Below are 25357 nucleotides of genomic sequence, written 5' to 3'. Positions count from 1 at the left end.
TCACAGCCTCCCACTGGTCCTTTATGGGATTCCTTCCTGTAGGAGCTCTTGTATCCTCTAAGCACCATGGTCCTCTTTGCTTCAGGGCTCATTATAAGCCTTAAAGCTAAAGGAGAAGAGATATGTTAAGGGAGTTCATAGCTTCCTTTCCATCATGGGATGTGGCCTGTGTAATCCATCGCCTTCCACCTTAGGGCAGCCTACGCCGTTACCAGGTTTGTAAGTCCTCTGGGCCCAGGCTTTTATGGAATCATGCCAAGATCCCTATGGGAGGTCTTGCTGCCACACAATACAGGGCAGGACCACACACTTTGTGCTTACTGTTGGGCTAAAGAAAAACCTCTGCCCTGTGGAAAATATAACAAATAAGGCTAACAGTGACCCTGTGTCTTCAATCCCGACATGTGGATTCAGCCTTGATATGGAGTGGAAAATAAAAATGAAGACAGCTCAGTCAACAGCATGTCTCAGAAATTAATGAGCCCCTTTGCCTCCAACACCTGATAATTACATCTTTCAATTAAATGAACTCTCTCCCTGTCCAAGTTCTTATAAATTAACTTCAAGTGATGCATCTTCGTGGGCTGCCAAAGCTTCCTTATGCCAAAATCTGTGCAAGCTTCCAGGCCCTTGCAATGATGGAGAATTATAGCTCCAGATGAAACTAAAGGATTTAATCCAGCCCAACTCCTAGGTTACTGCCACAAGCAGAGTCCGTGGTTCTGGTTCAGCACCTCGTCTCCCTGTGAAATGAAGGAGAACAAAAGAGCTTAGAAGCTAGCGCGGGAATGACATGTATGGAGATGTTTAAGTCCCACCATTTGCTTGGGCTTCTTACTGCAAAGTTTGGGACTTCTTTGACTCAAAACACAGCTTTCCTGTGCCTGCTTAGAGATGAGGACCTTTAGCAAGGTAGTGGAGTGATGGACTCCACTTTCGGGGGGGGGGGGATTTGTGCCCTTATAAACAAATGGTTATAGCAAAAGGCACTTGCTACGGAGGAGAGACTCCTGAGACTCCTGTCACTGTGCTGAGGCCTATTTCCATACTCTGCAATTACAGTTTGGGTACAGAGGTGCACTGAGTTATGTGTTCAATTTCGTGATGAGATCACGTGTGCTCAGAGCTGGGGAAGACAGATGAGTTTCTGTCTCCTCCTCCACTCAAACGTGTCCTACAGTATTTCTAAGGCTCCCAGTACCTGTTTCATCACCTTCAGCCTGGAGAAAATCCATGCATAAAGCGGGGGCTCCTGGTCTAATTCACTTTGCTGCACACACAGACATGCTGAGTATAGGGAGCGGGGCTGCAGATAGAGATCCCACCCCAGCAGGCTGAATGCTACAAACCCAGACAACTGCTCCTTTCTCTTTCTGTTCTCCTCTTCCCTTAAGTAACCAAGTGCAATCAGCACAGTCTAAAGCCAGGTTTTTGTAAGCTAGCAATAAATCCAACCAGCTTTTCCAAAGCACAGCAGGCATGTGATGCAGTCACCTAATTCAGCCCCAACTCACTGGCCAATGGCTAGGAACACTGAGGATGTATTCCCTCTCAAACCCACCCAGGCTTTTATTCCTGCTTGCGCAGATGCGCGCCATTTCAGTTAAGGCAATTAGCAGTGACCAAGGGCAACTGCAAAGCTCCAATTAAGCCAGCACAAAAGCTAACATGATCTACAGCATTGTGGAGCAGGTTGGAACACGTATCCCCGACAGCAGCTATCTGCCAGATTAAAGGGTTTATACACTCTCTGTTGTCCCCTTCCAGACCTACAATCTCTCCTCTTTCAATTGCCCAAATGCTAATCTCCAGTCTTTGTATCTTCTCATTAATTTACCCCGTGATAGGGGCCTCAGGGGAAGATCCTAGCTTTTCTCCTATCTTTCTGTCCTATTTAAACTGTAGCCTGCAGCCACAGTGCCACTGTGCCCTATTCCCCTTCATTTCCTTAGGGATAGCCTCTGAGTGTGATTTAGGCTTTGGTGACCTTTTCTTAGCCGTGACGGGTGCTAGACTGAATGTTTGCTGTTTGCTCTGTCAGGCTGTGAAGCAAAGGAATAGGAACAGACTGCAGAAGAGCAGTCAGGGAGGAAACCGGTCCTTTGTCAGGCACAGTGATTTCTTGCTGGGATGATTTGGGATGGCTCCTACTTTGGGGGATGTGTGTGTGGAAGGGGCTGCCTTAAGCCCTTCAGCAGAGATCCATGGCTATTTGGGGAAGAAGGGATTGCTCTTTGTAAGACGTGCTCTGGAGTTCTACACCTGTGAAAAGTGGGAAGCTGCTTTACCTGGAGCCTGAGCCTGGGGTTGCTTTCAAATGGGAGTTGAGATTCTGCTAGTAAATATACAACACATATGTGTCTGTTGAGCTCGATCATTTAGTGTTGAGAGACATAGTGGAGGTGGGTACCAGCAATGGTGTTTAAGCTCTGGCTTTGACTAATATTGTCTCAGACCACATAGATGTAGGCAAGGCACTCCCGGCTCCTTCTCCATGATTTGACCCATGTCTGTGGACTCCATCCCATCCATGCTTCATACCTGGCAGCTCTGAAACACTCCAAACAAGGTGTTGCTTGCAGCCTAAAAAACACTTGTATTGGGATTTGTCATTAACAGGACATTGCATCAAAGCAAGGGCAGAGACCGGCACAGATTTCCTCTTTCAGGCAGAGACTATGGAAGGAGGGGCAGCTAATGACAGGGAACCTTTCTGAGGAGGAGAGAAGACTATTATGGGGACATGACTGCACCTGCGTGTTGCAGCCATTGGTTCACATCTGGCAGAGACTGGGAATCAATTACAGTGATTGGCCCCTGGCAGCAGTTCAGTGGCCTGAGCTAAATGGTCAGGTCAGATCCTGATGCAGTTTCACTTTGGTTCTTACTTGGACCCCTACTTATACAGCAAAAGCCACTAGTACATTTAGTGCTAACCTGTGTCCTCCTTAGCAGTTAAGGCTGAAAAGCCACTTGTTGAATAGGCCCAGGCAGTGAACTCATTTCCTGAAAGATGGGTGCTCTAATTCAGGGTTGATAGGCAGCTGGGGTAAGGTATTTGCTGCCTGCTTGGAGGATATGTAGGAATTTCAAGGCTAGAGCCCAGAAACCCTCCACATATTCTCTTAAAAAGAACATCCTTTGTTTTGGATATGGTTGTGAAAGGAGAAAATCAGAGTGTTTATTTAATGCAGAGAAATGTCCTTCTGTAGCTTTTGCACCTTTCAGCTGTACTTAGTTTTCCCTTACTGCATCAGGTTCTCTTGTGTGTTAGCACTGAGCATAAAACCCATGAAATCCCTTTCTTGATGTTTGTACATTGTCCCAAGTAACGCAGACAAAGCGGCTGTCACGAGCTGCTAGAATGGAAATTAATTTTAAAAGCACCATCATTTATCATTTTTATAGTAAAAAAATAAAAAAATAAAAAAGAGCAGCTACTGAGATTGGAGCAATTGTGGCAGCAACTTCCTGCACAAGAATTGGCAGAAGGTTCTCACAAAAGGGTAATGATATTAAAGTACTTAAAGGCAAAAACCCCAAGGCCCTACTGCAAGTAAACTGCACTGAAGCTTTTACTTGTGGTGTGGGACTTGCCTCTCACAGTTTGAACCACCCAGAAGTCAGGCATTGGCAATATGGCATGGGGGTTGGGAGTAGGTGGTCTTCAGATCCTTTCCAACCCTAACTATGATTCTATGATGGCTATCTGATCTGTATTTGGAGTCAACTGAGAGACACAGGTATGTTTAGAGGGCAACTCTCTGTGTCAACATGTGATGTTTGAAATAGATGGAATGGGTATTTTCTTTCATGAGAGCAGGAAGGATGGTTTCTACAGAAATGCTTTGATTTGCAACATTAGTAATGGTAGTATTGATATTATTGGTAAATGCAGCTATTCCTGATTGAAAGAGCGATCAATTCAAGAGCAATGTGGGTCCGACCTAACAAGTGTGTCAAAGACCTACCAGAGGCTCCAGCTGGGCATGGTTTGGACAACATAACCATGAGCTGGAAGACCAAACACCAACAAACATATGTGCATTGTCTGCAGGGATCAGGAGCAGCCCACGGGTCACTTTGTTCTGCCACAAGTGGCCACTGGCAGAGACGATGCTGTGAGTTGGGGCCAGGTTATCTCTGACTGAGCCAGGAGCCTCATTTCACATCTGATCTAGAGTGCCACTCCAGAGGAGCTCATTAAATTGAGCATAACACATCTTCTTCTTCCTTTACTTACTTGCTTACTCTTTTCCCCCTGTGTGGAATGAGTTAAAGGCCCCTCATTTCTCATCCATTCTTTCTATTAGAATCTTATCTCATTCCAGTCCTCCCCCTCCTCTCACACACTCCTCCTTTCCTCACACACATCTACTTGCTCCCTCCAGGAAGCCAGCTAATTATTTCCTGAATGCCCCCAGTGTTATTTTGCCTTGAGAACCTCTCCTGCTGGGACTTCTCACACGCTTATGATTCTCTGTGTGACAAAAGGTTTCTCAGTTTAGCTTTGAATGGGTATTTCTTTAATTTCGACATTTAGTCCTTTTGCCTCATCATCTGCACTTGGGCTGAGAATAGAAACTTCACTTGACATTATCTAAACCATTATCAATTAAATCCCTTCTTAACTGCCCTTTTTTTTGCCTTAAGCTGTGTGAGTTTGGGGGTTTTTACTCTCCTTCTTCGTTCCTGCATAACTTTCATTTGTAGATAAAGCCCTTTGCACTTCTGAATTAACTTTCCAAATACAACACACTTTTGGGTGTTTTTCTCCTTATTTTTTATTATTTTTTTAATACCACTGCATTGATCAGACCAGAACTCAGGATTCCAGTTTATTTCACACCTGAACTTTGAATCTGTGCAGACATCAGTATATTTGCTGTGTGTAACAGAGGTTCTCCAGTTGGGCATGGAGATTGTACCGATGCTGAGTCAGCAGGAGAATAGCATCAGTCAACAGATGAGTCCTGTGTCTCTATGTTACCTACAGGAACACATAGAGTGTTAAATCTGTACAGAGGCAAAGAAACCCAGCAGCACCGTGCTCGTCTGTACAGAGAAATCAAAGCAGGCACTTGTCCATAGCATCTGTGCTAGAACAATTTTGACCCAGACTGGTGAATGATGATGCAGGAGTTCACCCAAATACTTTCAGATGGTGTTTCACATATTCTCTGGGATGCTGTGACTGCATCAGAAGTTATATGAAGATAATAAAGAAAAGCAAAGATATACCCAGTGTGCTTTCACTTGCTATTCAGCAGCCTGCACCATCACTGCACTAACATCAAGATTACTCCACTCTACATGGAAGAGAGAAGTAATAGCACACATTACATATTACATATATATATTACATCTGTATATAGCACAGAATGTGAGGGATGTAATTGTCTGAGTAAGATCAAATATGATCCACCACAGTGGACTGTAATGGGGAATGCTTGGTCTGGTCAGCAAACATGGGCCAGCCAGTCATGACAGCTACAGCTCCAACATAACACATCCCAGCTTACAGTGAAAGCATCCAGCTCATAGTGCAGAGCTGGTGTGGGTGGAGGAATGCCAGAGGTAATGCAGAGTGAGTGATTAAGATCATAAATGCCTCTAGCAAGGTGTCTCTAAGGGGAAAATATTGGGGGTGAAACAGTGACAAAAATACACAGAAACCAGGATCTATTAATTCTTACGGAACAATCTGTCTCTTTGACCTTTTGTAGGATATTTTCCCCCCACTGGAATAGAACCCATGCAGAATTATAGTCCTATGAGTAAAAGACATCCAGGTCACACTTCTTTGACCCTCACATGCTTGTGACAACTGGAGGCATGCCAAGTTAAAAGCAGAAGCTACTGAGATTTAACCTAATCATAATAATTCTGCAACAGTTCATAACCAAACACAGAGAGGTTTGGAAGTACCAGGAATTTATGACTTGGAACTTCTTTAAACGTGAACCAGCCCCACATTTGTAGAACCAAAGGAGTGGAGAAAATACAGGTAAGCAGCTGAAATCCAAACCTGCAGCTTTCTGTATGTTTGTCTTTTGGAGATGGCACAAGAAGGAGCATTAACTGGTTGCTGTTTCACCTCTTTTCTTTGTTGTATCAGCTGCTAATTCAAGGCCTGTGGCCATGTCATAACCACTTTTATCCAGCTGCTTCAAACCCAAGTCCCAGTGAACCCTTTTGTCATTCAAGCAATGAAGGAGGCTGCCTCCCAGCTCGACAAAGGCTGCTCAATGTAGCCTCAGAGCACCCTGAAATCTATCAGCGCTAATTAGGGCCTGCTTAAAGGCTCCCAGGCTGCCTTTACTGGTTTGAAATGCAGAGTGGCATGTGAAAGCCCTTATGCTTGGCTCCTGACAGGAGCAAAAGCAAACAACAGGCCCTGCTGTGACCTCCATTTACGAGACTCATTTACTGCACTGAAGGCATCAACGTCTTGGAAATCAAAAGGGCAAATTAGCTTTGAACCCCAACTGGTTAAGATAGATTTCTCACTGGGACAGTGCTCCTGCCCACCTGGCTAAATGTCCCCTTAATCTTGGCATGTGTGGAGTTTCTTCAGGGGGGTTGGGTAGATGGAGTTTGGAAGAGATCTAGGAGTAGGGAGGTAGCACGCTGCAGCACTTCTCCAGTTGCCCCTGGTCTTTGACACCAGGTAAGTGCCAGCTGCCAAGTAACTAAACCACACAGCACTTTTTTTAACTAGTATTAACAGTTTTCTTTAAGTAAAGGCAGAATCTTGAGCTCTGACCCGCCATTGCACTGCCTTTTTCAGCTCCGTCCAGTGATGCTGTAAGCAATGTGTTCCATGCCTCCTCCCATGATGCATGCTCATCCCCATAAACCCAGCTTATTGCTGTCCTTAGGGGAAGAAGGGTTCTCTAATTCATCCCTCTTCACAGCTCCACAGGAGCCCAAGACCATCTGTCTATTTTCAGTCAAGTCTACCCAAATTCCCTGCCCAGTAGGCATGAAGCCACCAGAGGATCCTTTCCTCCCAAAGTTCAGCCCAGCCATAATTGCTGCCCATGTAAGCCAGCTATTGGAAAATGTGGGTGGAGAATTGGGAGCCTTAGCAAACAAAACTGACAGCATCTTGCCCAGGAATAATAATATGTTTAATTTGTCACCCGTGGGATCTTTTAGTCCTTATGGCAGAAATACCAGCGAAATACTTCCTCTTCCCCATCTGCCCCACTGCCATCCGTTCTTTTCTCTGCCTTTCTCTCTTAATCTTCCTGAGACTCAAGTGCCTATCTCATTAGGAGATATTTATATTTTCCATTCTGCTGGCATATGGTTCTGTGAGCCTCCTCCAGTCTTTCAAGAGGAATCTGAGTTTATTGAATGCTTCTCTCCTCTTACAGCTCTGTGTCCAAGTTCCAGCACTGGATGCTATGAGGTCCTGCCTATCCCCTGGGACCTCTCTCTTGGGGACCCACAGTTCACTTTGGCAGTGCCAATGGGGAGAGGCAGTGAAGACATCAAGACATTTAGTGTAGCTTATCTTTTCTTTTGCTTACCAGCAAGCTGGTGGCTGGACAGCCCCATATCTGCTTGAGAACAAAGTGGGTATTTACCATTAATAAACATAGCCAAATATAACCATGCTTGACCTGGAAGGGAATATGGGAAGAAAGGATACCAAGAGGAACCAAAGGCTGAAAGATAAGCAAAGAGGAAAGGTTTTCCTCTTTGATACCTCAATGTGAATGTTTTAAGCTATTACTTCTCCTTAATTCCCACCTGAAAGTGCATAGCACTGCTACATCCAGAGATGCTCTGGGGCTGTGTAGCAGTCACCCTCAGTTTGCAGCTAAGAGGCGAGGGAACCTCACCCAGACTGCACAGTAAATGACTGTAATGCACCAAATCTGTTAGAAAACCAGATTTCTCAGTTTCCAGAATGATCAAGCAGCTCTTTTATTGCCTGGCCAAAGGGACTACAAGCTGTGAGACCCCTGAGCTCTCTCTATCCTCCTAGGGTTTGACACAGGTAGTGCCAGTGATGCCATGCAATGACGGTCACAACTAGGACTACCTGTACCAGGTATCAGACTGAATCCAGACCCCTCTAGACCACTCTGAACTCCTGTTTTTCAGCAGTTGGCAGAAGCACCTTGGAAGGTGGTGACGCTGTTTCTAAGGTTGTACACAGGACAGAAAGAGCTCAGGTTTTGGAGAAGACTCTTGCCACTGAGGCTCACAGCACGGAAGCTGATGAGATGAATTGATTTCATATCTGTGAATAACATCTCTGTAAATACTACCAGATGCTCCATAAACCCTGCTGACATGGCAGCGAGGTTAAGGGATCTAGCTTCCCCCATCACTTCTGTTCCCAACCTAAGCCCAGAGGCCAAACCAAACCTTGGGTCCCCCCATGCTCTTCCAGCCCCTCTCAGTGCACGGGAAAGATCACCGTTGTGGCACAGATATGGTAGCACCACCAGCAAGCTCTGTTGTGCACACATGGTGACTTATAACCCAGACCCCAAAATGCTTCCCACAAGCTATCCCCTCCTACATCGAGACCTGGCCTAAGCCATGAGGGAAGCAGGAGTGAAGCAGATGGCAGCCTGGCAGAGTGATTAAAGCCCTGGATAACTGTTTCAATGAATTGCCACCCAGCAGATTAAATACTGCAATAGCCAGTCCTATTCTATACCGTCAGTAATCTCAGCCTTTTTTACAACACTGGGGAAATGCCGTGCTCCTCCCTCTGCTGCACTTTGTCAGTGCAGGCTGAATTACAAGTCAGGATGGAAAAGAGACCTGTGGGTTTGGTCTGTCACCCAGAGCAGGAGTCACTGGGTACCACAGCTTAGGTAAACACCTTGCAGGAGAAATCAGTGAAAGAGATAGGCAATGGCTGAGCTTCTGACTCATGAGGGTATGTGTGTGTCCTGTTCAGATTTAGACCTGAACACAGGTATATGCATCCCTCCTGTTCCCCTCTTTCCTTTCACCCCATTCAATGCCTCCAGCTAACCCTCCATGTGCAAGACCTGATTTGCAAGTGCAAAATCAAAACCTTCCCTTGCTGTCCCACTTCTCTCACTCCTTTGCTCTTTACTGGGATATGGACACAGGAGCTGATTTGGATTTGCTCTGATAACAGGACTCCTGTCAGTACATTTTATATAGTTACAGGCTTAACAAACACAAGAAGAGCTCTGTGAGCACTGGTGCCAAACACTGCTACATCCATCACCCATATGGTGGAGGCTATGCCAGAGTTGTGGTGCTTTTTCTTGTGTCACTTCTACTTCTTTCAAGCATTCCCACCTGCAGGGCTGGCAACCACCTCTCCATCTTTTCCCAGTGCCTTGCAGGATGCTGGAGAGGAGGTGAATGTGTTGCTGCTATCAGGAGGTGAGCAAGTCCTTGCTGTGCTCTGCTTCTATTTGCAGGCAGTTACCTGCTTGCTTCATCCCTGTAGAGGGATAAGGAGTTCTGAAGACACAAGAACCACTGAGTTATGGTTTCGTGGTGTCTAATAAGGCATAAGCTCCAGCTGAAGTGCTGTTGTTGAGGAATCTCTAAGCAAAGCTTGACATAGGTGTAATGGGCTTTGAAGGTATTCTTGAGCCTGGAATCTAGGGAGAAACTTTACCTTAGGGCATCTTGCTGGCAGAACTCGGTGTCTAAAAGCAGAAGTGACTGGAAGTGAAAAACAGGGCCAGGATTTACATCCAGGATTTACTAGAGAGAAATATGTGCTGTGCTCTGTGAGGTTCATACAGAGGGAGTGCAGCCTGTCCAGATTTGCACATGCAGAGGGACAAGCACATAATCTAGACCTTGCTCACCTGTATTGCCTGGGAGGGTCTGGTGAGTACAGTAGGGTTTCTGGCTGATCCCCAGACCCACCAAGGCTACATCATCTCTTCTAATGGACCAAGACCTGGAGAACAGTCCATTCAGCATCCCTTCCCTGGGGATTATTTTTAGAGCAACTTTCCCAACAAAATGCTTCTCAAATCTGATGACTTTCTTCAAAACCTCCGGGTGCCAACAAAAGCATTGGGAGTTTTTTGTCTGCAAGCAAGCCCAGAAAGCTTAGATGGTTGCTTTGAGACCAGCTGTGCTGGTTTCCCATCCACTTATAACTGTTGTGAACAGTGAGATTGGTTGCAGAACACAGGAACCAGTGTCCATTCCCTGCACTTCAGCTGCATGTCCAGCAAAACCTTGGGAATATTTCCATGCCCTGGTTATTTATATTTGCTACTGGTACTGAACTTGTGTGTGTTGTTGCTAATACCCCATTCCTAAACTGTACTTTGCTTGGGCATCATTTGCATTGTTGAACAGCTGTTAACCTCTCTCAACTGCTTGCCTGCCATATTGCATAGATAATAATAGCTAATCCATATTAATTATAAATACACAAATCGCCTCCTAAATCAGGCAAAGTTTTGTGAGCAATACAAACCAAGGGGTGCCAAGAACCGTTAGCGCTACGCCTGACACCTCATCCTCTGGCTGTCATGTCATGAATAAAGAAGAGCCCACAGCACAAGTTAAGGCTGGCATCTGAGCTTTAATAGCCTGCAGCCACTGCCATTAACCCTCCGGCTATGATTTCGTCACATCTCACAAGCTAAACGGTGCTGGGCCAGTAAGAAACCTCTATGGAGTGCAGGAAGTGGGACTGCAGTTATTATACCTGGTGTTTGTCGGCAGAGGATCTATGCTGGACTAACCCCATCTTGTGGTGTTGATGGGCGCTGGCTGACCTGGTTTGGAAGAAAACACTGATTTCCACTCTGTTTTGATTTGAAGCCCCCTAAAGCTTTGCCTGCTGGAGGTGGAAGTCTCGAATAAGACACTTTGAGTTGGCTCACTTTGCTCTATTGGTTTTGTCAGAAGCAGCCTATGGATGCTCCAGCTTCTGTTATCCAGGCTGGAAATTTCTGCTCAAAAGCTATCTATCCATGTGTGTTCATTCATTCTCTTCCACCTCCCTATTAAGGAATCAAGTGTTATTGCTGTATTTGACTACTGACTGTCTTCTCTCCAGTCTCCCCTTCACAGTTTCAGATGGGCATGTTGTTTCTTTCCTCCTCTGTGCTATAACACCGTGCAAAACAGCCATCAAAAAAGTCTTGGGTTTCTTTCTAGAGGTGGCTGCATTTCCACGCAATGGCTGGAGGCTTTTTAGGGCAGTTTCTGCTTTTTGGGGGGATAACATCTGAAAAATTAAAGTAACATTAATGGCAAAATATCTGGAAAACAAAAGCAACATAAATGGCAAAATTCTCATTTTTTTTTTCCCCTGCAGAGTTAAGGGATAATATGAGGACTCTGTACTGCTTCCCCTCCAGGCATATCAGTATAAATGCCAATGAGATCTTACTTGCAGGTAAACCGGTGTACTTGTGAAGTCTCCTGCACAAAGAGGGCTCTGATTGGAAAAACAACTTCATCACAATAATTCTTAAGCTGGGGATAGCAATTTTGATTTTCATGATGGCTAAAAATGACCATATTTGCCCTTTCCCCTGCAAATTATGATGCCTTTTTCTTAACAGCATTGATTTCCTTTAACATTTCAAGCCAAAAAAAGAGAAGAGTAATTTCTGGAGAGTCGAGCCACTGAAAGACCCTAATAGTTTGCAATACAGATGATCGCAGGGCTGAGGGCTCATTCATACAGACTTCATTTCATTCTCGATGCCCATTCTTACAGGCTTCAAGAGGCAGATTATCAAGCAGAAAGAAACCATCACTGATACTGAGAAAACGTTTAGGATTTAGACAATTCAGCCCAGATTTGTACCAAAGAACCCCAAACCCAGGCTTGCTGTGTAGGTATAAATATTAGCAGTATAATGCAACTTGTGTCTCCAAAAGCATGAGGACAAGGATGGGAATTGCAGGTTGCCTCAGACCCTGATGCCATCTGTAGTTTTAAACTGCTCTAATGAAGATTTTTAGTTAATAAATCCTGACTTTTCCCTCACCCCATGCACACACGTGGAAGGTACAAGGCACAGAATTCATTTGGGAATAATACATTACACAGAGCATCTACGGCTCCATCCTGAAATCAGATCTGAGTATGTGAGCGCTTTTTGCCTCTGCTTTTCTTCCCCTCATACCAAAAAACACTGAAGGAAAACTCAGCAGAGCCTTCCCTGCTACTCCTGGTTAGCTGAAATTCTTCTCCCTGTGAGCCTGGACCCTGGATTAAGGCTTTGGAGGGAGCACAGGAATGATGCTGCAAACCAAATTGAAGTAGTTCTGCAGGAAAGCTGTTGGGCAAGGAACAGATTTATTAGAGGGAAATCTATAGGTGGGATTTGAAAACTAGATCAGGAGGATCACTAGGAAATATGCAGCAAGGAACAGTCTTACCTTGGGAAAAAGGGGAGGAAAAAGGATCTAGTTACATTCTGGTGCTGGTTCCTGCTTTACGTGTGCAATAATGAACAGGAGACACGTTCTTTAACAGCTCTTCAGCCTGTTCCTGCTTCTTCCAGAGCTCTGTGCATGACTATGGAGAAAATGCAAGAAAACCCAGGGCAGTGACTGGGTTTAGTGCTGTTTTCCTCCTTCAAACCGAGTGTGACTCCTGTGTGCCTTGTTTGGGGGCCAGTAGAGGGAGACAAGCCTCTGAGCTTAATTCCTGCCTGTTTTGTCCAAGTTCTCATGTTCTTTCTTTTTCTTCCTCCTTCTGCATTATTATTATTGGGGTTGAAAATTGGTTTTCATGAAAAATAGCTTTAAATGACCCTCACCTTGATGTTACCGAGAGGATTAGATCCGAAATGCTACAGGGAGGTTTGGGTGAGTGAACACATGGGAACAATCCTCCCGTGGCAATGATACAAGGAATAAATTGGCCCAGGTAGGAGCTCTGAATGCCAATGAGTATGAGTTTTCTGTGTAAGGAAGCCTCTTCTGCATCCGTGTGTACGTATAGGCTTACCAGAAGCCTGGGTCTGATGGCAGATGCACAAGCATCAAGTTCCTCAGGATCTGGTGTAAAACTGCCAATTGGATCCTTAAAACATCATTTCTTCCTGGCTCACTGCAGCTATAGCATAACCAGAGGACAAATGGGAAGCTGTGAAGATTGTTGGGAGATGGAAATCACTACAAGGGGATAACGTTGGGGAGGGATGGGATGTCTGGCCCAGTTTCAACCCAAAGCTATCTGTTCCTATTTCTTTTTCTTTCCTGTTCTTCTAAGGAAGTGTGTGTGTGGAGGGGGATAGAAGCACACAGCATTGTGTGCATGGATGTTGTATGCCTTTTGGAGTGCCGTATGGAGGTGACTTGTCTGCAAGGACAGGAAGTCAGTGCTAAAAGCAGCATGTCCCATGACTGAAACTTGCTTAGAGAAGGTGTTTTGCAGCATGAACAAGCATGTGGTGGGGAAGCAGAGATGGTTGGCAGTGCCCAGTATGCCCCAAAGGGCCTTCTCTGAGTGTTGCTCTCGGTGGCCACATGCAGCTGGAAGCCCAAGTGTATGTGAGATGTGCATCCTCTGCATCTCCATGCAGACACATCATAAAATCAAAGAATGATAGAATGGTTTGGGTTGGAAAGGACCTTAAGATCATCCAGTTTCAACCCCCTGCATGGGCATGGACACCTTACCCTATGCTGCCCAGGGCTCTGTTCAACCTTCAGCATCTTCAGATGAAACCCTTTCAGAGCATATGATGGTGCCATTCACAACAGTTTCGTGTGTGTGTGTGTCTATGTGAAGTCCCTTTGAGTCCCTGTTCATTTGAGCTGGGGAGTAGCAGCTTTCAGATTGGGTATCACATGTGGGTTTTGACTGTGTCGCCTCCAAGTCCTCAGCAGAAATTTGAGCAGATAAGGCTGGGTAGCAGCTGGGAGTCCAACACAAGCAGGGACAACAAAGGATGAAAGGCACCAAGCAAACGAAACAAGCTTTTGAAGTCCTTGCAGAAACAGCCCTTCACTATATTTAGTGAACCTCACGAATCCAACAGAACAAAACCGTCATCACTAGAGGGAAAAGAGGAGAAGTTGCCCTGAATGAAAATAATACAGAGAACAGCACAGAGGAAGACAGAGTGGTAATGCAGGTGGAGAGGACACCATCTTACAGCATCTCTGTGCCTGTCACCTGCTAAAATCAGCCTATGTTTCCTCACCCCCTTTGGGGGGTGTTAGATCTTCTGGTTGGGTGCCCCTGTGAGCTCTGGGGAGCATGAACCTGTCACCTATAGTGGCATATGGCCCCTATAGACTTCCCTGCAGCTCTGAGATGCTTTACACTCGTGTAGCTTTGGCCTCTGAGGAAGCTGTCCTCAACTCTGCTACTTCTGGAAAGGGAGTGAGAGTAGAAGGGGGTTGCTTGGGAGATCCTGCCAGGGATATGCTTCAGCAGGATAAAATCCAGCATTGGTATGGCTGCTTTAAAGGGTGCAAATTCGATGAGAACCTGGGCAAATGCCTACTTCATCTTCATCTCCTCTTCAGGGGTGTTCGCACAGCAGCCTTGAGGGTTTCTGCTACCTGTGAACATTGTATTATCAATTACCCTCATTAGAGGTTGGCACCTGCTTGACACCAAGTGTTTTTCAGTAATATTTAACCTTTTTCTTGCCAGGCCCTGGAGCCAATGCTCACAGAAGCTTTCCTTCATCAGGCAGCAAAACAGGAAAGAACAAAAAAGAGAGGAAAAAGGCACACAAGGTTAATGCCAGTTTGATTGGTGGCTGGCTGCAGAGTCTGAAGGTTGCTCTCCATCAGTGCGAGCACAGCGAGGACCTGTGTTTGCATGGAAGGTATTAAGCACAAAGGAGGTGGTCAGGCCCTCACCTTGTGGATTTAATCACTTCTGTGCCTGAGTGCCATGCAGGGCCTTGGCAGCCACATCTCCCTCCTTTCAGCACGCAGCAGCTCACCTGCTTAATATCACTTGCAGCGTGATATGCAGAATGAGGTAGGAGTAGCATAGATAAGCATGTAACCATAAGATTAGATTTGTTTCCCACAAGCATGCAGACAGGCAGCTTCAATCATGCCAGTGTCTGCAGAGAGTTAAAACAAAAGGGGCAGCAACATTGTCAAAGGCAGCTCGTTTTGAAATAGCTAATAATGACAATAAGACTTTCAATTTATCTATAATCTTTTCAGTAGCAGTTATCATTGTACCATCCTGCCACCTCCCACACATTAATGAGTTTATCTGTACAAGCCCACTATGACTGGGAAGGATTATCCTCCCTCCTGACAGATGGGGAGGGAAGGCTTTGGGAAAGGTAAGATCACACATTGCAACCACAGCCAGACAGGAAAGAAAGACCCGGGAGCTCTGAGTCAACAACATGACTCCGAGTTTCTCAATGCTTTCCAGGTCAAACACTGCTTATTCAAAGCACAACCATTTTGCTGCCTCTCCTCAGCTGCAAAGAGGAGTAAAAAATCTACCCCTGATAAGCTCATAGCGATGCGCAGCGAGGATGGGTTTGTCTTTTGTGAATGTGTTTGCTTGTGTGTGTACGCGTTTGGAGAGGCTGACGAAGATTACTCGGGAGCATTAGGCTGTTTTCTCTGGTTTAGATTGTAATCATATTTTCCTTACTTTCGTAGGCCCCTGACTGTTTATTGTGCCCCTCCTGGGGGTTGTGACGTTCTGAAAGGGAAAACTGATCCGATGTGTGCATTGCACAGGGAAGAGAAGCTGTTCCTAAGGAGCATGGGCTGCTTTAGAGCAGAAAAAGGCATTTTTTAACACTTTAACAAGGTATTTGAGGCCTTTCCTATGTTGGCCACATACATTGCAGAGCAAAGTCTAAACCTAAGCCCTGGCATCTTGAGAAGCTGCTTGTATTTGCCACGCTGCTGTTGACTTGGGTACATAGAATGCATTGCACAGGGAGGTGAAGCTGATCCTATGTGGGCTGTTTTAGAGCAGAAAGAGGCATTTTCTAACACTTTCTCAGGGTATTTGAGGCCTCTGTTATGTTGGCCATATATTTTGCAGAGCAAAGTCTAAACTTAAGCCCTGGCATCTCAGGAAGCTGCTTGTATCTGCTGCCGTTGTCTTGGGTACATAGGATGCAGCCCTGGAAAGGCATATAGACCTCTGAAAAATATCTGTTCAGGAAGAGGTTTTCCACAGCATCTATAAAACATTCATGACACCTCCATTGTGCTGTAAATCCTTAGCAGGAGTTGATAACAGTGCATGAATTTTTAATGTAACATTTATAAATGGTTATTAAAACTATCCTTAAAGTAAAGTGTCAGTTTATTTTTAATTAACTGTTGGCTATTTAAGCTCCTGATGGCTCCAGGGCAGATCAACAGTCTAACAAGTTAATATTCCATGTTAACCCTTCATATGTTGCCTCTTTGGATGAGGAAGATGAAGATGCATATACAGGATCAGCAATGAGATCCTCACTCACTGAAGAGAAATGTCATAATTTCATGGAATGGGATTTCTTAGTGCTCTGTTTAAGACAGTTTAGAGCTGTGAAAGGATTTATTTCCTGCATATTGAACAGATACAGATAAATAGCAGAGCTGGGTGATTCTTCTTAGGAAAAAAAAATACCTATTTTCATAGCACTGGTGAGAAGAAATTTCCATTGAAGTCAATGAGCTTGGATCAAACACTTCGAATTGCACCAGCTGCAGTTTCAAGCAACCCACATATGAAGAGCAGCAGCACTCTGAGATGTGTGAATACAGGTTCAGTTGCAAATGACTCAAATTGACTGTGCAGTTCAAGATTTGGCATTGTGAAACCTGGAACAGTTTACATAGCAAAAAGTGTGCTGCTCGGAGGGCTTCATCCTCAAGAGCAGCTTGGAAAGTGTGAGGATGGAGCTGATGGAGAGTTTTCATAGAAGCATGGAATCATAGAATGGTTAGGGTTGGAAAAGACCTTAAGATCATCCAGTTCCAACTCCCTGCTATGGGCAGGGATGTCTCACACTAGACTATGTTAACCAAAGCTCTGTCCAACCTGACCTTGAACACTGCCAGGGATGGGGCATTTACCACCTCCTTGGACACCCTGTGCCAGCGCCTCAGCATCCTCAGAGTAAAGAACTTCTTCCTTATATCTAACCTGAACTTCTCCTGCTTCAGTCTGAACCCATCACCCCTTGTCCTATCACTACAGTCCCTGATGGAAGAGCCCCTCTTCTTCATCCTTGTAGCCCCCTTCAGACACTGGAAGCTGCTCTGAGGTCTTCACACAGCTTCTCTTCTCCAGGCTGAACACCCCTGACTTTCTCAGCTTGTCTTCAAATAGGAGGTGCTCCAGCCCCCTAATTATTATTAACTTTTAATGACTTCATATAATTTATGTTACTTAACTGACCATTTTTTGAGGTTTCAAATTCAATTATTCTCCAGCATGTGACACACGTTTTGCATTTGTTGCTGTCATTGAAATTAGTGACAGATTTCACAGATATTATGTCTTCTGTAATTGTTGATCTAATCCATGGGAAGGCTCCTGTGCTCCTCTTTGAAAATGAAGGTCAAGCCAATGCATCCCCACGAAGCAGATTGGTTTCAGTGTCATTAGCATGCAAAAAAGGCTCAGTTCATAGAAGTTTTGTCACCTAAATAACAAGTTTAACCCCAGTTTGCAGCAGAGACATTTGTGGGGGCACCAGAGTTTGGGCTGTTGTGCTCCTGAGCAGTGAAGTCCTGGTGCATCTCTTTGCTTCCTTTTCCTGCTCAGCTCAGTTATACTCAAGGCTTTTGGGGGCAAAGAGCCAAAGTCTCTCTCTAGGTGGGAATTCATGAAGCTGAACTTTGCATTGCTGGTGTCCCTAGAGCCACCAGCGAAAGGTCGGTGCTTCCAGACACCGCTTCAGAGCTTGTTTCTCTTGGATTTATCAAGATCTGCACCTGGGTGATATGAGGATTAGGTCCCAAAACCTGGAGAGTGTGCATATCGCAAGCTTTGGCCCAGCTTCCCATGTGGAGAAGCTGGGCTCTTGCTTCATCCCCTGCTTTCTTTGTAAAGCCCTTTCTGATCATCACTGCTGTCTTGGTGCCATCTATCACTAGCAACTAACCCCTGCAACATGCCTGTTGATTGAAGGCTAAATCTCCCTGGGCAAATAATTGTTATTTAAAATCATATTTTATTTTCCTTTCTAGATGCTCCTTTCCCACATGATCAGCCTGAGCTTTGGGAAAGCGTGAACTTCAGATCTTTGGAGCATGTAAAGCAACAAGGCATCAAGGCAGCAGTGACACAGGCAGTAATATCCTTCGGTAAATGCCGTTCAATGCAGCAGAGCTTCTTAGCGATTAAAGGAGCCTTGGAAATGTCATTGCCCTGGCCAAATGAAATCATTTGTATCTTCTGTCACTGGAATCAAATCCTCTTTCTTTATATATATATATATATAATTAACTTGTGACTGTGGGAAGGTGGGAGCAAGGATGGGGGTTGGGAAGGGAATTTCATGGGTATTCCAGCTGCAGTATGGAAATGATGGTTGGGTAATTGTGCTCTCTAAATGAACTTGACTCGATGGTTGGTGTCAGGTTTTGTTAAGTGCCCTGGGCCAATGGAGACTAATTAGGAATGCATTAAATATTAAAGCTCTCTGACACTGGGGCATTGACAGTGACAGAACAAAAGAAATCCCATAACCTAATCTGCACCCAACAGGAGTAATTTATGTTCCCTTCTTTTAACAAAGAAAAATCCAATTATTTGGCCTGCTGGAAAAATGTATTTAAAGGAAAAGTTAATTTAGAAGGGGGGAAAAGTATATATGAAAAAATAACACAGATGCTGTCAACACAGCCTGTGAATGTCAGTTCCCCTGAAGTTTTGACTTGGTCGATTGCTTTCATTTATGAACAGGGAGACTATTTCTCTGTTATGAGGCTGTTGGCTGATTTTGCCATCCCAGAAGCAAAGGGAAGATTGTACTTTCCCTCCTCTGTGGCTTAAGTCAACTGGATGCATCCAGAGATGGTCCACAGGGGATGCCTCTGGCTATGCAGCAAGGGTTTGGATTGTGCATTGAGGGTTTGGGGTGCTGGCATGGTATCCCTGTGCTGTAAGGGGAGCACTGCAGTATGCATGCTGCAGAATGGGTGTGCTTATGCAGGGCACTTTGGAGGTGAGGCATGTACAAAGCTTTCAGAAAGTCTAGCAATTAAATTCTATTCCCATCTCTCTAACAGAAGCCAGCCCTAACATCTCCACCTCCACACTTTGCTGTGCCTACCAGTTTCCAGGGCAATTTTGTCTGACCTTTAGTTAAATGTCCTGCTCTACCAGGCAGCTCATTTCTGCTGGTCTGTCTACTTATGCAATCTAATCAAATCCAGAATGGAATATAATCAGCCTCATCTTGTAACAGCAACTTGCACAAATACCCGTCTCGCTGTCTGCCACCCTGTCTATATATCTAATCTCATCTTCAGGCCTGATGCTGTTACTGGGGGTTTTAGCAGTTGCCTGCCAGATCTGGAGGAAATTGATGGTGGGATACCCAAGCCCCTAGACCCTAAGCAGAGTGATGAATGGGAAAATAAAGGTGGTTAAAGCTCATGCTGTCCACCCTGTGGACACAGTGGGGCATCCCTCTCTGCGGCATGCAGGAGTGTGTATGGTACCTAGTCACACGTCACAAACACAACTGGCACCTTTCTCTAGCCTCTTGTCCTCTGTTTCCCCCCACTATTTCCAACAGCAACAACCAAAAATCCTGTTTATTTATGAAATTACCAGAAGCCCATTTTCTAAAGGAACTTGGTTGCCATGGGTTACCTGATGCTTATCTGCCACCGGTGTTATTTTGCTAACTGCAGCCATTACAGCAAGAGCCTAAAGAAGCAAAGCTGGGATAGCCGAGTACTGCCTGCCATCCATGGAATAACAGGGAATGTGTTCCCTAGGGGAGCTGGAAAACTGCTTCTCCAGGGCCTGGCTTTCTCGTGCCGTTGGGCTTCTGAGTCCATCAGCAGCACATCTCTGCAGCAGGCTGGTGATGAATACAAACTTACTTTGCAATGGGAGCAGAGAGGACTGAGGTGGGGAAGGGAAGGCAGGTGGAGCATCTGAGATGCCCAAGAATGAATTTAGGGGGGGTTATTCAGATAGTAGGAATACTCTGAAATGGGCAGGGACTATGGATAGGAAAATCTGCTGTACAGACCAATGCTGTGACTGTGCTGCACTTGGCATTCATGTGGCAATTCCAAATAACACTGATGAAGAGAGGAGAAACTTCGCTGAGGAATTGTCTAGGAAGAGTATTCCTCTTCGGTGCAGGAAGAACACTGAAGAAATCTAGCCTTGGGGCCTGGGGAATGAAGTAGAGAGGGAATGTTCAGGGCCTTGTGGTTGGCAAATAGGCAATGCATTGATACCCTTCATTTGGGCATCTTCTGGGGGTTCCTTATCTGTGCAGACCCATGTCCTTAGGGAATCCCTGATGCTGAACCCGTCCTTTACCTCGCTGCTGCCCTATACACCAGCAGGACTTCTGGAGCTGATCAGCACGACAGAGCTACTGATTATCCCTCTTTCCCCTCATTCCCTTTGCAAACCTATTCCTTTGTCCCATGCCTTCAGTACTGTGAGTCCCCACATCCCTTTTTTCTCTCTGGTCTATCCCCAGTGCTGGGAATTTCTGAGCCCCCTCTGTCCTGCAGCCCTCCTTACCTGCAGCAATTGCAGCCTCTCCATCAGCACAGACAAGAGTCCTTTGCTGCTACAATAATGAGCAAAAAAGAAGCTAAAAACAATATTTTACATTTCAAATAACTCCTGACACATCCCTTGTCTTTCTCTAACAGAATGACAAGTGACTTTATCTTGAAAGAGAAGGCAGTCTCCTAGAGCTGTCTACATTGTCAGGGAAAAGGATCTGTAAATCCTCTGACTGCCTCTGTCACTGCTAGACTTCTCCATCCTTTTTCATTTCTCTGTTCCGCTAAAGTCCCTTTTTGTGCTATTTCCCAAAGTGCTGCACTTCCTTTGAATGTTTTCAGCCCAAAAGAAAACTCCCTCTCATCTAAAAGTAGGAGGAAAGAAACCCCTCCCTGCCCAGAACGAATTAAGACGGTGCTGGTTCCTGCATCTGGATCTTGTATAGGATGTGAATTTGAAAAATAGACAGGTATTTATCACTTGTTCAAATAAGGGGGGAAAGGATGTTAATGAGAGAAAAAAGACACACAGAGGCCTGGAAGGGAAGATTTGTTCAATGCTAGAATAAGTAAAATATTTACTAATGAGAGAGGGAAGAGAAAGTCATTTAAAATGTTTAAAATAGTTGTGTAGGGGTTTTTCTTTCAATTCATGCCTCCTTTGGTTTTCATTCCATATTTCAATATTTGCCAAGCTTTCCAGCATAAGATTTACCTCAAGTGCGTACAAATTACCTGGCATTTGGTTAAGGACAATATGTCTAATTATGGCTCTAAAGACCTGAAATATTTTTGACTTAAGCTAAAAGTCAAACTCAAAAAGAAAAAAAACCAGAATGAAATTAATAATCTTTTTAGAATTCATCCCCATGATCATTGTTGGACCAAACACTTCAGTGCGAGAGATTAAAAGAAGGGAAATGAGAGATCGGGGAAGAACAAGAGAGAGAAGAATAGGATTTTTGATGTTGCACCCTGATTTTACCCTTGCTGAAGACATAGGGAAAGTCTTGTTTAATTGCCTGGATTTGGGTTGTATCCATCCCATTTGATGGGAAAGATGTAACCCTTTGCCACCATGCTTTACCCACTGGGCTCCCCATCACAGACACTGTTTGCTACTGCACATGTGTCCCCTGGCTCATACAAACACTCCTGCTCTGCCATTCCGGGTGCAGCCTGGCTGTTGGAGGGCCAGAGCTCAACCCTCCATCCACCCTGTACACCGATAATGAGGTTCAACCCATGGTGACAAATAGCTGTTCACTCCTCTAGCTCCTTGTCACTGCTTTTCCTCAACCTGAATAAGTAATGAAACTCAACTGAGCATATTAATTATTTTCCCCTGGAGGGCAGGAGAAGGAGGGGAAGTAGCAGCATCTCCAGAGGGTTGCAGAGCTCCAGCAATTTGCCTGCAGTTTAGAGGGCAGAGTGACCCATCCTCAGGAAGAGGCAGAGGTTGCAGGTGTGCTAATTTCATGGAGAAGAAAGGCATTGCCAAATAAAGAACAGATGGCTTCAGTCACTAGTTATTTATTTCTATAATTAGCCACAAGCTGGGATCTCAGACCTTAAAGAAGTTGGCATTTCCTATGAAATTCCTTCTTGCATCAGGCAGGGCTGAAGCATGCATGACACAGGCTGGGCTACAGCGATGGATGTGCCCAGCTGGGGCACATGCTGCTTTTGGCTCTTTAAACAACTGCAGTGTGTTAAAGAATGGTTTAGGCACTTCTTTCTTGGTGGAGCCCAGATGAACGTCAAGGGCAGTTTAGTCTTGTTATATAGGAAAACATTTAAGTGTGAGTTAAATTCCGCTCTGTTATCACCTTGTGTTGCTTTCTTCCCATCACTCTGGTTATTTCACCAGCTTGTCCTCTTCTGATCTCACTGTTTCTTTTTCTTTTACACTTTCTTTTTATTCCTTTTCTTACGTTACATCCTGTGAAGGCCACACTCAGACTCCTTTTAAGCTGGGGGCAACATGATCAAGAGCAGCAAGGACTCATTCTGGCAGCAAGGAAGTAGGAGTCAGACCATGAGTGTTTAATGAAGGGTGAGCACCGGCTTCTGCTTTGACAACGTGACGTGTGTTATTGCAGTCCCTGTTATCTGGCCTTGCAGAACGTGGGTTTGCTAACTCCCAGTCATATCGCTAAGCCTATCTGTTCTCAAAGGTAGGATCAACAGAGCAGGGGGGAATATTTTATTTCCTTCTGGAAGCATCAGGTAGGAGAAGTGTTTGCCAGCCCATCTAGGCATGTGTAGTCTATTTCTTTTTATAGATGGCAGTTGCTAAGCTAGAACTGTAAGTAAATGCAGGCCTGCAAGAGTCTATGTAGGTAAATAATTTGCTGGATTTGTTATAAATGTGCCAAAAGCATCTCGTGACAATACTTTTTAATGACACTGGATAGTCAATAAATAACAAAAGAATAACAGAACAGCTTCATCTATGCAAAACTTGTGCTTTTGACTTTAAAAAGACACGTGCTTTCTTTTGGTTTGAATAGCTCCATACAGATAAATAGAAGAATGTATTTTTCAGCTATTTAACAACAATAACAAACCAACCCCAGACAACCTCAGAAGCACTCAAACTTCAACCTGAACAAAATTATCTGCCCCTATTGCAAAGGATCTAATGAAATCCAATCAAATCTCACCTGGAAGAATACTGGTGGCTCTGGGCATAAATCAGGCATGGAATTAATTCTGTGCTTTATTGCATGCCTTAAAAATAAAAAGGGGGCACCCTAGGCCTGGGAGTGCTGAAGAGATTAAAGTGATGTCCACAGACTGCCAGCCCCAGAGTTCAGGCAACCAAAACTGGTTTAAAATCAATATGTATCCTACTGGTGATAAATATGCCCCAAAAAACATTGATGGTGGTGAAAGCTTTTGTTTTTATCCTTATTCCCAGGGTGGGAAAATAGATGTGTGCCATGGGTAATACATAAGGGACCATAAGGCAACAAAGACTATGGAGAGGGGGGTTTCTGGGGTTTCCTTGGGGTCACCAAGAAATGAGAAGCATTGTATTAGGCACATTTTAAGCAGTCCTATAAACCATAGGAATCACTGGAGTGGATCAGTTTTCTATCTCTCCACCAGGGACTTCTGATGGAGATGCCAAAACTTATTGTAAAGGTAGAGATGCGACCTAAGCACAGTTAAAATGTCACTCTGGTTTTCCCTAGGCTCCAAATTGAAAGCACATTTTACTTTGGAAATTTCCATTGCAATTAGTTCCAATTTAGGAAAAAGAAGAAAAATCCAAATCAAAGCAATGAAACAAAATATTTTGGTTTGATTTATGGATTTTCCCTTAATAGTTTTCAGAGATGTTCAGTGTTAAACACCTACTTGTCTTTAGTGATGCTCTCCATGCTGGAGTTGTAGAAGTGTCAGCTTGCTGAAGCATAGGGATAACAGAATTTCAAAGAGCATATCCAAAATTACCCCAGAGTCCCGTAATGAGCCTGAAACACCATGAATCAAAAGTACAAGAGGAATTCTTCTCCAGAGAGCCCAACTGCTAAAGCAGAAGGGTCAGCTTACAGGTTTTTATGAGGCAGCATTTAGTGTGTCATAAGTAAAGTATGTTTAGTGTTTTGTTGAATTGTTTTCAAGCAAGGCACTTAATGAATGGAACTATTTGGCCCACAGTTCTATTTTTAATCAGCCTTTTACTGGCGAAATACATACATTGCATGTTGAGTTTTAAAACAAACAAACAATGGTTCAATGTTTCCCAGTGTAAGTTTTCCTCTTGGGAAACTGCATTTTCCTTTTGTGTGTTTCCAATTCATCTCAATGGGAAGTGCCTTAATAACTCCGTAACACATAAAGAACTGAAGGTAAAGAAAAAGAAGTGAAGCTTGAATGCCATTTGGCCAACGCCCAGGATTAGGCTAGGATTATATAGATGAGCGTGGAGTGATGCAAAGCCTCTTAAGTGAGGCCTAATGATTCACAAATGACACGAAATGCATAGGTTGAGTCATTTGTGTCCCAAGTTCAGACAGCGAGGGATTTGAAAAGTGTAGGGAAAGAATTATTGGCCTAATAAGAAAAGGCACCAAAATCAGTTCTGTTTTACTCAGTATAAATCGAGAGGACCTGCACAAAAGGTAAGCAAAACTCTCAGCCCTGGAGGTGACTTGGTGTGAAGACAATTGAGGTGGTGGTTGGGCTCTCAGGGATGTGTGGGCTTGGAGATGGGTGTTTTCTGTGAGATGGAGGCTGTAGGGCACCTTCTTGGGAAGGGAGCAGGGAACAGAGAATCCGTACAGAAGGTAATTTAAAGGTAAAATCTCTTTTGAGACTGACATTGCCTTTGGGAGCTTTAACTGGGCTTTAAGGCATGAATGCCTACATTTTGTTCCAAGGAAAAAGGGCTATGGCATATCCCCACTGCACGAGGGGCAGGGACTAAAGGCCACGCACAAGCATCATTTTCTCTCCTTTTCTCTCCTTTCTCTCCTGCTATTGAAATCTGCACATTTTAAATTTTAAATTAATTTTCTGAGACAAGGAGAAGATGCTGCCTTAGCTTTGTCCTTGGGAACAGCAGATCTTGCCTTGATTGAAGCATGATTTTCACAGCCTAAATATGCAGGTTCAAGTCATTCTTTTGACAGGTGAAATACTTAACAGAAGCTCCCAGTCAATCTCTGCCTCTCTCTACTCTGCCCTCTAACTC

General features: G+C 44.6%; 1 protein-coding gene and 1 long non-coding RNA gene across 3 annotated transcripts in view; both read left to right on the top strand.

Moving 5' to 3' along the window:
• Window positions 1–25357, top strand: part of TRIM32 (tripartite motif containing 32) — a 477288-nt gene that overhangs the window by 390872 nt on the left and 61059 nt on the right. The gene's annotated exons all lie outside the window — the stretch shown is intronic.
• LOC133211735 (uncharacterized) lies at window positions 3410–18311 on the top strand. Its single transcript, XR_009725277.1, has 2 exons — window positions 3410–3492; window positions 18136–18311. It is a non-coding gene; the product is annotated as an uncharacterized LOC133211735 (long non-coding RNA).

This window comes from Neopsephotus bourkii, unplaced genomic scaffold (assembly GCF_033783945.1).
Source record: "Neopsephotus bourkii isolate Nb327-2 ecotype Australia unplaced genomic scaffold, CSIRO-AGI_Nbou_v1 NB_659, whole genome shotgun sequence".
Classification (NCBI taxonomy): Eukaryota; Metazoa; Chordata; class Aves; order Psittaciformes; family Psittacidae; genus Neopsephotus; species Neopsephotus bourkii.
Note: the sequence above shows the minus strand (reverse complement) of the source record. Positions and strands in the feature narration are given on the sequence as shown.